Source organism: Phascolarctos cinereus, unplaced genomic scaffold, assembly GCF_003287225.1.
Source record: "Phascolarctos cinereus isolate Bilbo 61053 unplaced genomic scaffold, phaCin_HiC Scaffold_2;HRSCAF=192, whole genome shotgun sequence".
Taxonomy (NCBI): domain Eukaryota; kingdom Metazoa; phylum Chordata; class Mammalia; order Diprotodontia; family Phascolarctidae; genus Phascolarctos; species Phascolarctos cinereus.
Window position 1 is genome coordinate 190,701,592 of NW_027555625.1, and position 12,807 is coordinate 190,714,398.

Below are 12,807 nucleotides of genomic sequence, written 5' to 3' on the forward strand. Positions count from 1 at the left end.
TTTGCCTACACATTCTCAAACATTTTTATGGCTTCAGTCCTTATATTTGTATGTGTAGGCTGGCTCTGAAATGGTATAAACTTAGGTTAATTATTTAACATTTCTGGGCCTCAGGTTCCTCATGAGTTAAATGAAATGCTTATGTTATATAATCTGCAAACACTAATCAGTAAAGTGCTGTAGCTTTGTTGGTAGAGTTGTTAGTTGATCTAGAAAGAATTTTGAAGTTATGCTTAAAAAAAAAGTGAATAAAATGTCCATACCTCTGACCCAGATATCTCACTGCTGGGCATATGGCCCCAAAGAATTCAGATACAAAAAGAAATGACTCATATACAAAAAAACCCAAAAAACAAAACAAAACAAAAAAACACACCAAAACCCCAAAAAACTATTCATAGTAGCACTTTTACTGGTAGCAAATAATTGGAAGCAGAGCAATGACCATGGAGTGGAGAACAGATAAATAAATTAGACCTCACAATAAGACTTATGCGACCTGACCCAGAGAAAAATAAGCTGAATCAGCAAAACAATATACACAATGACTACAAAAATGTAAATAAAAAAGATGAAATAAGGAAAATGAATGTTGTAATTATAATGACTAAATAAATTGGATTTGGAAAATAATTGAGAAAATGTGTTTCACTCTGAAGAGGTAGGTGACAAAGTTTTACATTTCTCTTTCCACAACTCTCACATCAGATCTCTTCATTTTAATTATATAACTTTCCTCTTAGTTTGGACCCTCTTATATCTCCTCTAGATCACTGAACAGCCTCCTAATTGGTTCCCTTGTCCCAAGTCTTTCCCCACTTCAATCTGTCCTTCACACTGCTGCCAAAATAATTTTCTTTAAAAAAAGTTTCCAGATACCTAGGTAAAAGCCCCAAATGATTTTATATGTAACTATGAATCACTATTTCACATAGCTTAAATATTAAAAATATGGATTAATTCCTTATTTCCTTTCAAAACTGTCCTGTTTGTGCTACTTTCTAAACTACTTTTTATTCTCTTCTATGCATTAAAAAATGTTTCAATGCTCTCTTTTATTAAGCATGACTATTGCCAATCCTTCCTCTCTTCTCTAATACCTCTCCCTCTCCCAATTAAAAACTGAGGGAGAAAAATTTTTGTAACAATTAAGCCGTATGAAGGAAAACAGATCTACAGTCGCCTTGTGCAAAAATGTATGCTTCCTCCTGCACCCTGAGTCCATCACCTCTTTGTCATATCTGGAGTCATGGTTAGTCAATGAATTGATCAGTTATTAAGTCTTTCAAGCTTATTTTTCTTTACAATACCACCATTCTCTTGATTTGTCTCACTTTAGACTCTGTCACACTCTCCAGGAATATTCAACATTGTCTCTTTTGTTATTTTTTTGTACAGTAATAGGGCAGCAAGATGAATGAGTGGATAGAATGCTGGGACTGGAGTCAGGAAAACCTGAGTTAAAATCTGCCTTCAGATGCTTACTAGCTGTATGACCCTAAATAAGACACTGAATCCTGTTTACCTCAGTTTCCTCATCTGTAAAATGAGCTGGAAAAGGAAATGGCAAACCACTCCAGTATTTTTGCCAAAAAAAACCCAAATGGGGTCACAAAAGGTGGACATGACAGTAGAGACTGAATAACAACATGCATATTAATATTTATTTTCAGTCAATTATGAGTACTTCCTCTTTGGTTTTCATTTTCATCTTTTAATCTCTGTTTCAGGATAAGGAAGGTTGTTTGCCTATAGCTGTTCCCTCCCAGTTTTATCTTGCTTCTTACCCTCCAATTTCACCCTATCTCCACATTTCTTTGTTGAGTTGAATATATTTTTACATCAAATGGTTTGTGTATATATGTCTGTTCACCCACCTTTTTCCATTTCAAATAAAAGGGAAGTTCACTTGATGTATGTTCACTCCCCCACTCCTTCCTCTGCATTTTTCCTTTCTATGCAAGTGTATTCCTTTTACCCTCCCTTCTCTTTCCTCTCTGAAAACACTCAGAACCAAAACAGCCTACCTTCAGAATTTCTGTTTTTGATTTTTTTTTCTTATGTAATACCCTCAGTACCCTTTGAAGGCATTAAAGTTCTCAAGGGATATTTGTTTCTTGTCTCCTCATTAGAATCTTTGTTCAGTCATTTCAGTTCTGTCTGATTCTCTGTGAACCCATTTAGGCTTTTCTTGGCAAAGATATTAGAGCTCATTTTACAGATGAGGAACTGAGGCAAACAGATTAAGTGACTTTCCCAGGGTCACATAGCTAGTAAATGTCTGAGGCCAGATTTGAATTCAGGAAGATGAGTCTTCCTGAATCCAGGCCCAGCACTCCATCCACTGTGCCACTGAGCCACTCCATTAGAATGTTTGAAGGAACTATTCCTTCTAAGTACTCATATAAATTTTCTTTCCTAAGGTTCTTTTTTTTTGTGCTCTTGGGTTTATATTTTAAAGTTCCTACTCAGATTGGATCTTATCAGAAATGTTAAGAAAAAATCTGATTCCATTAAAGTTCCATTTAACTTTGCCATTACGATTGGTTACAAGCTCATTTCTTTTGCCTTTTGGAATATGATATTTTAAAATTTCCTCTTGTTTTAGTAGTAGCTCTCAGTCTTGTGACATTCTCATTGTAGTTACTTGGTACATGAACTGATTTCTTCAAGACTCTTGCAAGATGCTTGCTCAAAGGACCAGGTATATGTGATTTTTCTCCTCATTGGCAGAGATTGGAGATTAATTATTCAATTTCACACATCTGCTTGAGGGCATGGAGAGAGAGAGAGAGAGAGAGAGAGAGAGAGAGAGAGAGAGAGATCTCATCCAAGGGATGCAAGCTGGGAATACAGAAATGGTTCCCCTTGAACGACGTCTGGGACTCTCCTCTTTTTCTTTTTCTGTAGCTCTCTTCAATTTTGCTTTCCTCTCCCCCTTGCACAGGTCACTGAGTAACCATTTTCCAAAGAGGAGAGAGTCCCATATAATTGGCTCTTTGAGTCAAAAGTAATACAGTATATTTTCTTTGGCATTGGTGCTCTCTATTTTGGCTATGGGATTCCTGGAACTTTTCCTCCTCCTCCCAACCCCATCATCTCTGGAGATGCTTGGTGGATTCTTGCTACATTCACTTTTTCCTTTAGTTAGCAATTATTTGATTATAATTTGTGATTTCTTGAAATGTAGTGTTTAGATATTTTATCATGGTTTTCAGTGAATCTGCTGATTCCTAAATTACCTTTCCTGACCTGTTTTAAAAGTCAGTGGTTTTTGATATGAGATACATTAATTTTTTTTCTTTAATCTTCTAATTTTGTTCTAATATATCTTGCTGTCTCATGGAGTCATTAATTTCTATTTGTTCTATTTTACTTTCAGGGAATCTATAATTTTATTATTTTTCTTCTAACTTAGCCTCTTTTCAATTCTTTCTTGTAGAGCTTTGGTTTCATGTATTATTTCTTGCTTAATTTCTTCTACATATTCATATAGTATAGAAATTTTTGTTTTTCCTTTGGAGTCTCCTTGAAGTTATTATGGGATTACTTGCTCTATCTTTTAGGAATCTCTAGATATACAGTAATTTTTGAAATTGCTCTTTAGAAAACAAACAAATTCATCTCTTCAGCTTTAGTTCTTGAATTAGAGCTTAGTTCCAGGGCTAGCCTCAACCTCTTGCTGTAATTTTGGGTACAGCAGGTTTCTGTGATAATATTCACCTTCTGGACTTATACCTCCTACCTGCCCCTTTCCCTCCACCTGCCATACTGATCTCTGTCATTTAGAGTCCTGGATTATCAGCATCATGTGATAGATCTCAGGACAGAGTTCTAGGGACCTCAAAGGCCCTGGTTTTAGGGTGGCCCATTGCATGTCATTGGTCAGTGCTGTTCCCCCTCCCCTGGGGTTTCTCAGGTCAGCACCCTGGGGTTTTCTGACCATTTGTGCCTTTCTTAAGGGAGAATTCTGCTTTTGTTGTTCTTGCTCTGTGCACAGAGTCTACACGTGTGTGTTTATGGTCTGTCTCAGAAGCAACAAGTGGCTCAGTGGCTAAAGCGCTGGGCCTATGGTCAAAAAGGCCTGACTTAAAATGTGGCCTCACACACTTACTAGCTGTGTGACCCTGGGCAAGTCGTTTAACCTCTGTTTGTCTTAATCCACTGGAGGCAAACCAATCCATTATCTTTTCCAAGAAAACTCCATGGACAATATTGGCATGCTATGGACTATGAGGTCATGAAGAGTCATACACTGCAGGTGTTGTAGTCATAGATACTGAAGACTCAGAAAAGAAAAATTTTGCCACCAAAGTCTTTGGCACTGCCAAATGGTTTAACATCAGAATTGACATAATTTTGATCAGTGAAGATGACATTGAAGAAGAAGCATTGCCATCAACTTTGCTGCTGCACCTAAAGGACCACAGGATCCTTTAATCAGACTTGTAACTGAAACCTTTTCATATGTGTTCTCTCCCCCATTAGAATGTAAGCTCCTTGAGAGCAAAGACTGTTTTACTTTTTTTATTTGTACATGCAAAGTTTCACACCACTGCTTTGTACATAATAAATGCTTAATAAATACTTTATTCATTCATTTGTTTGTGCTTTTGTTATATTTATTGAACTATTTTTTTCTTCTTTGTTCTTTCTTACAAGGGATAGCTTACTAGTGGAGGGCAAGGGCTACATGGTGAGATGTGGAATACGGCCAGAAATGAAAGTGATGTTAAAAATGAAACACGACATTTGTGTGTGTGTGTGTGTGTGTGTGTGTGTGTGTGTGTGTGTGTGTGTGAGTGCATGCACATTGGTGTAGATGTCACCTTAACTCTTCCAACTCTGAGATTTTGAGAGTCTGTGCCTAATGGAGAGGCTTAATTGAAGATCACAAAGAGAGAGAGATTATTAAAGCTATACTCTAGATGATGTGTAAGAAAATGAGATCAAACATGGGTAGATGTCTTCATTTTAGCAATGAATTGAGGTACCTATTCCTTTGAGACATAATTAAAGAAGGGTGATTGTGCTAAAAAAGTGTTTGAGAAAGAGAGAAGGGAAGTTGAGAGAGTTTTTGCAAGATAGTTTCAATCCTCTTAGTAGGAGGCTAAATCATTAGCCAAATACTTCTAGGTGATCTGGGTGAGGGTGGAGGCTTACTGAAACAGCAAAAAGGCAACTGAACTTTCTAAGTTCACATCTCTAAGTTCAAAACCTTTCTTTTTCTGAGTAGCACATGTCTATTAGTTTTCTACTCTTAGTTCCTAGTTTTCTCAAGTCATTCATTAATTCTTTTGATAAATGTGTTAATATTCTTTTTTCATGCAGGAACAGGCTCCAGTAGGAGTGCTCTTTCCCCTTCCTCTATTCCCTACTTCCTCACTCCAGTCCCTCTATATCCTATCTAATATATAAGGTGAGAACAATGACTTGCAGGAATGCTTCTACCCCAACCTTCCTGCCAAAATTCCCTTTTTCTTTCTACTTCCTGGATAGATACTGCCCCTCCCCCATTTCCACCCCTTCAGTAGAGAAACCAGAATTCTAGCTCCACTGAATCTCAGGCCCATTCTCTACTTCCCAGTGGTAATAGGCTGTACCCTTCCTTTTATTTCAACCTTCAGAGTAGGCTGCTCCTAGAGCTTACTTGAACTGTGCATCACCAACTACAATCCTTCTAGTAAGGTGGAGGATTGTTACATCTTATTATCTCTTCTGCCACTATATCTAAAGGTCTTCCTAGCCTTATCACCTGCCTGCCCTCCAGATAGATTCCTGAGCACTGTCATCTGAGCTATATTTATACCATTAGGACTTTGGGGCCTTTTAATTTGACCTGAAGCTGAACATTATGATATGTGTTGTCTCCTCCAGCAGGGACTGTATCTATTTTCTGTTTATGTCTCCAGTAGTTAGAACTTAGTAAATGACTTTTTCATTCATTAAACCCTTGTTATGTCCCAGGTATTGTTCTAGGTTCTGAGTAGTAGGGGTGATAAGCTATGGAGTCAGATAAACATAATAAAAATTTGAATATTGACATTGTATAACAAATAGATTCTTTACAGAAATGATGATCAGGGAAGGTTTCTGGAATCATGCAGCATTTAAAGTAGTCCTTGAAGGATGGATATATAAGAAGTTCAATATCAAAAGTCATGGAGACTGAAGGGACAGCAAGACACAGAAAGGATGTGACATACCTCTTGGCAACAGAAAATTGAACTGATGGACTCAGGGTCAATGAAGGAATGAAGTAGACAAAGGAGGCAAGATGGTGAGTAGAACAGAGAAAATTTCCTGGTCTGGTCTTGCCTACACCCCCACTGTTCCATTAGTAATGAGCAAGACATGGTAATAGGCATTTGCTGTACTATTTAAAGATGTTAAAAAGGAAGTTAAGGATGTTAGAAAGGAAGAGTACTGGCCATAGGAAATTCTGTCTCCCACTGAGTCTATGTCTTGTGCCACAAGGAGGAGCCAACATACAGATCAAAAATTTCTAAGTTCTCTGTCTAGCTCTGGGTCATACTTGGATATGTGAACCAATCATTTGGCAAGTCTGTACTCCTTTGCCTGCTTACAGGATAAGAAACTGTTAGAGCATTAATCAAACTAAATGATGTCTCTCTTGGAAATCCTGGGTTCAGAGTGATCCATGGGTTAACTGGGCTTAGGGGAATTTGAGTGCATACAGTTGCAAGAGTAGATGTTTTATTACATATATTTTTTAAAAAAATTCATTGTTATTGATCTCATGCAAAAAGTAAAATAGTATTTGGTTAAACATGGTTTTTTTTCTGTTTTCATGGATGACTGACTGTGCCAATATCACAAAACTAATGTTTATGTTAACAGCAAAGTTAGGAAAGAGGTGGTATTTTTAGTAGGTGGGGGCTCAGAGCTAAATTTGATTGCATAATCTACATTGAGCATACTTCTCTGATTTAAGAGATGGATGCATACCTGGGGGATATAAAAATGCCCACTCAGTGGAATGGAATATGAGACCACCAGGCCTAGTGTGGGACTTTCTAAGACTAGATCCTTTCCACTGAATAGGATCAAGCAGGTGGGAGGTGGAAAAATATAGACACAAGTGGTCCAGTTTGGTTGGAGGCAGTTTGGTAAGGAGAAAGAAGGGGAAACTATGCTGGGGAAAAAAAATGACATTTTGTAAGCCTTTGATTGTCAAGCTAAGCTAAGAAGCTTGGGTGTCATTCAAGAGACAATTTCTGCTGTTTTAATGGTGTACTGGTCAGATATATCTTGGAAGCTGTTTTGTAGATAAATGAAAAATAATATGGAGGGTGTATGTGTATATAGGAATGTGTGTGTGTTTGAGTGCATATAGATAAAGATGTGTGAGAGTGTGCAAAAGGAAGTACAGTGATCTCATAAGGGTTTGTGATTTGGAGAATAACTGTATAAAGCAATAAAACTAATAGCTAATGAAATGAAGCATGTTCAGCAAACTTTAAAGTGCTATATAAATATCACTTCTTATTAGGAATATTCATTTGATGAGGAGCTTTTCAGATTGGTAAGGGTACAACAAATTAGAGAGACCTGATTTGAAATCTGGCTCAGATACTGTGTAACCCTCAGTAAATATGTTAGCTCCTCAGGGTTTTAGTTTTCCTGCATATTATCAACATGGGGTTCTGGATGGAACCTCCAAAGCCATTTAGTCTAAACTTTCTCCTCCCATTTTATTTATAAAGAAAGTGAGTACCCATGGCATTAAATGACTTTTCTGAAGCTTCCTGTGAAGAACTTTTTAAACTTAAAAAAAAAGTGCTACAGAAGGTATTTTTGAGAGTTGGGATGAACAGTTGTTATATTAAAAATATACGGACACCAAAACTGGTAAAATTTATTTCAGTCATTTTTCTGTTTGTTTGTTTGTTTTTTCCTTCCAAGCCACTAAAAATTGAGTTACAGTTAGCCTGACATCAGTATCTCAAAAATCCTCTGGCAGGATGCAGGACTTTGATTATGATATTTTGCCCTTCTGACATTTAAATTCTCCTCCCCCCCTTGTAACTATTCTCTCTCTGTCTCTCTCTCTCTCTCTCTCTCTCTCTCTCTCTCTCTCTCTCTCTCTCTTCTCTCTCTGCATCTCTCCCTCCCTCCCTCCCTCCCTCCCTATTTCTGTCTCTCTCTCATAGGCTCCTCACTGTTAATAAATTATCATTTGTATTTACTAAAGACCTTATTGTCTCCTTCACTGCCTCTGTGGCTTTTATTACATGAGCTGTACTTGAACTATGCCTTGTCACTGATGTTAACCTTTAATGAAATCTTCCTTTCTTTCTTATCTTCTGCTTTTCTTAGCATTTATTACAGTCCTTTGGGTTCATTGTAAAACAAATGTCTTATCCTCTGCCTCCAATCTCTGATTCTTACGTTTTCTGGTTCATTTATGTTGTAACCTTTTCACTTGTCCCTTACTGCTATTGCTATTGCAGAGAAGCCTAACCCTTGGGCAAATATCACTTTATCTCTAAACAGTAAGAGGAAACAAAGAAGCATCTTTTTTATGTCAACTTGTCTTTACTTGCAGTTGACTGCTTCTCTTCTCTGAATTTGTGATCTATTTGTCATGGGTACCAAAGTTTTCTGATGTGAAAGTAGAGTTCCATGATTAAGTAATGCTAACATGAAAAACTGCATAGAATAATGGAAAGAACACTAACCTGGAAGTCAGGAGATGTGGGTACAGGTCCTAGCTCTGCCACTAACTAGCCATTTGACCTGGAACAAGTAAGTCATGTTCCATCTTTGAGCTCCAGTGCCCTCATCTTTAAAACCAATAGGTTGGATCAGATAATTTCCAAGGTCTCTTTCTACCCTGTGGTCTTTGATTCAATGATTCTAAGTAATATCCTACTGATAGTTTAGTATCTCTATCAGTAACTTAGGGAAATTTTGTTGTTGTTCAGTCATGTCTCCCTCTTCATGATCCCATTTGGGGTTTTCTTGGCAAAAATACTGAAGTGATTTGTCATTTCCTTCTCCAGCTCATTTTACAAATGAGGAACCTGAGGTAAATAGGGTTAAGTGACTTGCCCAGGGCTACAAAGCTATGTGTCTGCGGCTGTATTTGAACTCAGATCCTCCTGACTCCAGGGCCAGAATTCTGTCCACTGTTCCATTAAGCTGCCCTTGGGGAAGGTAGAATGGCATAATTGTTGAAGCCCCTGGAAACTCTGTGGTGATAGGTGCTTCACCTAGTCAGATGTCATGCTTGAAGCACTTCTCTCAGTAGATCAGTAGTAGATCATAAGTGATGTTATGGTAATGATTTTTTGTCAGATGTTCCAAGCAAACAGTCACTCTCTGCAACTAAGCAATTTAGAAATCCAATCTCATCTTAGGCAGACCATCTTTGCACTTTCAGTACTTTCTTCTGACCTTCTCAATCACCATCCCTTTAGCCAATATTTTTGCCTGGCTGTGACTCAAAATATTTCTTTTCTGACATGCAATCAAAAGCCAAGGTAGTTGGAAATTTAGGGTGATTCCTTGCTCCTTTGTGCTCTTTTTCCTTATAATAGTCCAAGGACTGCATGAAATGACAACTGGCAAATGACAGTTTGAGCCTCATGTCCAAAAGCATGAATTACTATCAAGGGAAATAGAGCCAGCAATTTAAATGACAATGCTACTAAGAGTTTTGTTTTGTTTTGTTTTGTTTTTATTTTTTCTTTTTGGATAAGATCTGTGATTTCATTGGTACAGTCAACTCCCTATAGGGAAACTCCTTACCAAGTAATTGCTCAGGGCTTTACTTCTAATATCCTTAGCAGGGTTAGGGTCATCCTCAGAGGAATAATTTTATTTCTACCCTGTCTCTCCTCCAGATAGGTGGTCTCATTCAGGTTAACAATATTGGAGCTATATTTGACTCCTCCCTCTTCCTCAGACTTTAAGTCCAATAAGTTTTCAAGGAGTATAGATTTTACCTTCCCAGGTCCCTCACATGCATCCCTTTCTTTTACTCATGCAACTTCTAAGTCCTTATCACTTCTTGTAGTAACTAGTCCTGCCACTTTCAGCCTCTCTCTTCTCCAATTCATCTTCCACACAGCTACCAAACTGATACTACAAAATTCAGATCTGACAATTTTACCCTGTCCCAACTCCATATGAATATAAAGACACACTCAAAAATCTTTAATGGCTCCCTATTCTTCTTCTTTAAAATAAAAACTGGGACAATTAACTCTTGTCTCATGGCTTTCATTTATGATTTCTTGAAATATACCATTGGAAAAACCTGGCTTTGATCAAGCCCATTGGGATTCAAATGGAACTATTTGACTATGCCTTTGAATCCAAATCACTTTGCCTCTCACTGATTGGCCAATAGTAGACCCCAGATCAAGCCTCACTTGCTCATTGTTTGAGTTTTGATGGTTCTGAGTGAATGTAGATAGCCATTGTTTCTCTTCTGCCCAGAGGGTCTTCCCCTCCCAGATTGATTCTTTCCTGAAGACAAACTAGGCTATCTTTTGCCTCAATTTTTACCTATCCTTTAATTACTGAATGGGCATTGCCTTAGACTAGCTGAGACCCCAGAAAGACATAGCTTGAAAAGGCCATGGTCTCCCACTGCATCCTTGTCCATTGCCAGTCATCTTGTCACTGGACTACAGTAACTATGGAGGATAGAGTGAGGCTGGTGACTTTGAACAGCTCTGCCTCATTCAAATCCAATTTACTTGTAAGTCAAGACATCACCTTCCTGATGTCCTGGTCCTGTTCAAGAAGGAAGTAAGAACAACAAAGGGCATAATATTTGGCCAGGCATTTAAAGCCCTTCACAAAACTGCTTCCACTAACTTTTCTAGTCTTATTTCACATTGTTTCCTTTCATATACTTTTCATCCTACTTATTCCCTTAATATGACATTTTATCTCCAGATTCCATGTTTCTGCACAACTTTCCCTCGTATGTTTGGAATGCATTCCCTCTTTACCTCTACTTATTAAAATCATGTCTTCCTTCAAAGTTTTGATGTCACCTCCTACAGGAAGCTTCTCCTGAGACCCTTTGTTGCTAATGCTGTCTCCCTCTTGAAATTATTTTCTCTTAGTTTGTTTATACTTATCTGTATACTCTTCAGACTGTAACCACCTGGAACGCAGGAACTGTTTTGTTTTTGTGTTTATATTCCTAGCATTGTTGAGTTTAGGGTTGCTGGGACCCCAAAATCACAACATACGGGTCCTGTCCAAAAGAATTTGACCTAAGCCTTCTTTCAGCCAAATACAAGGTTTATTAGAACACCCGTCATATTAGCCAGACTCTTAAGGAACCTGAGCATCTGTGAGCTATTGGCTAGACTATAAGAATCTCACACCTTAACAGAGAGAAGATGGACCTTATATACTAAAAGACTGTCAGAGCTAAGCAGTCTGCTGGGATTGTGAGGTAATAGAATGCTAAGGACTTGGACCTTGAGGTCAAGGGAGAATGGAGCCCTGCTAGAAGTAAGGGTAGAAGTGGCCTAGGGCCTGAGGGAGGTAAAACAACAGAGGGCTAGGCTAGGTTAAGGGTAACTGAATTGGGAGACTGGATGTAGCCACAATGAAAGGCCAGTTGATGGGATTATAGCCTTAGGTGAAGGCCAGAGATTTGGCCATGTGGGGAAGTCAAGGGTTTTTCCTCTTTAGGGTCCAGATCCCAACCCCTTCAGCACCTGACATAGTTCCTTGCACTAGATAGGTGATTAATAAATGCTTGTTGAAGTGAACAGTTGAATTTACCTGAATCTGTAAGCCTTAGGCTACTGAAAGGTTAGGGACTTCTACCTTATAGGTAGAATATACACTTGCTGGTCCCTGGATTCTATTTCTTATTGTCCAGATTTTTCTCTTCAGTTTCTGATACCTAATTATCTAGTCTTTCCATCTGGAATCTTCACTCTTTTGTTACTCAGACTCTTTGTCATCTCCTTATCTTCTGGTTATCTAGTCCTTGCTTGGATTCTAGATTCATCCTGTCCAACATGCCTCTTACCTCCACCAAGTTGTAGTTATCCTTGGTTCCTGTCTCTCCTACCCACCCCCCTCCCCAACATGTGGACATACTGAGGAAGAAAACAATGGAAATTTTAGAATGTGACCTTCATTGCAAGTTGCACAAATTTAGAACCCACTGAATATCAATAAAGATATGATATGGTGGCAAGGCTGATACCCCAGAAGTTTGCTATCCTTCAGGAACTAACAATAACAAACCTCCATAATGCCAATAAAGACCCCAAAAACATCATTCAGCGTTCAACAATAAACAACACAAGTTATTGTATTATCAAAGATAAAACTTTTTAACAATAATCTGGATATAAAATTGATCCATAAAAGTGTATGAACAATGCTTTTATTAGATTTTGACATGTCAGATATAAATTTGTAACCCTCCAGACTCTGTAACAAGAAGCAGTGAAAATATGGAGGACTAGTAAAGGAAATCAAAACTGTGTAGGAACAGCATGAGGTGCATATTGGCCCTGTCACCCTCTCTACCACTGAATATGCTGTCAGTGAGAATGTGGAAGATGAGCTAATATCCACTACACTATTTAATTACAAAAAATAGTCATTTTCTTTATCTGTACGATAGTTTGAAAAATGTTAAACAAAAGATATCAGGCTAGCTATCTGTCCAAGAACCATTTCAATCCTAATTTTATCAGAAAAGATAAATCGAATGACATTAACAATAACACAATACTCTACGGTTTACAAAGCACATTACATACATTACTCAATACATTACATACATGACTCATA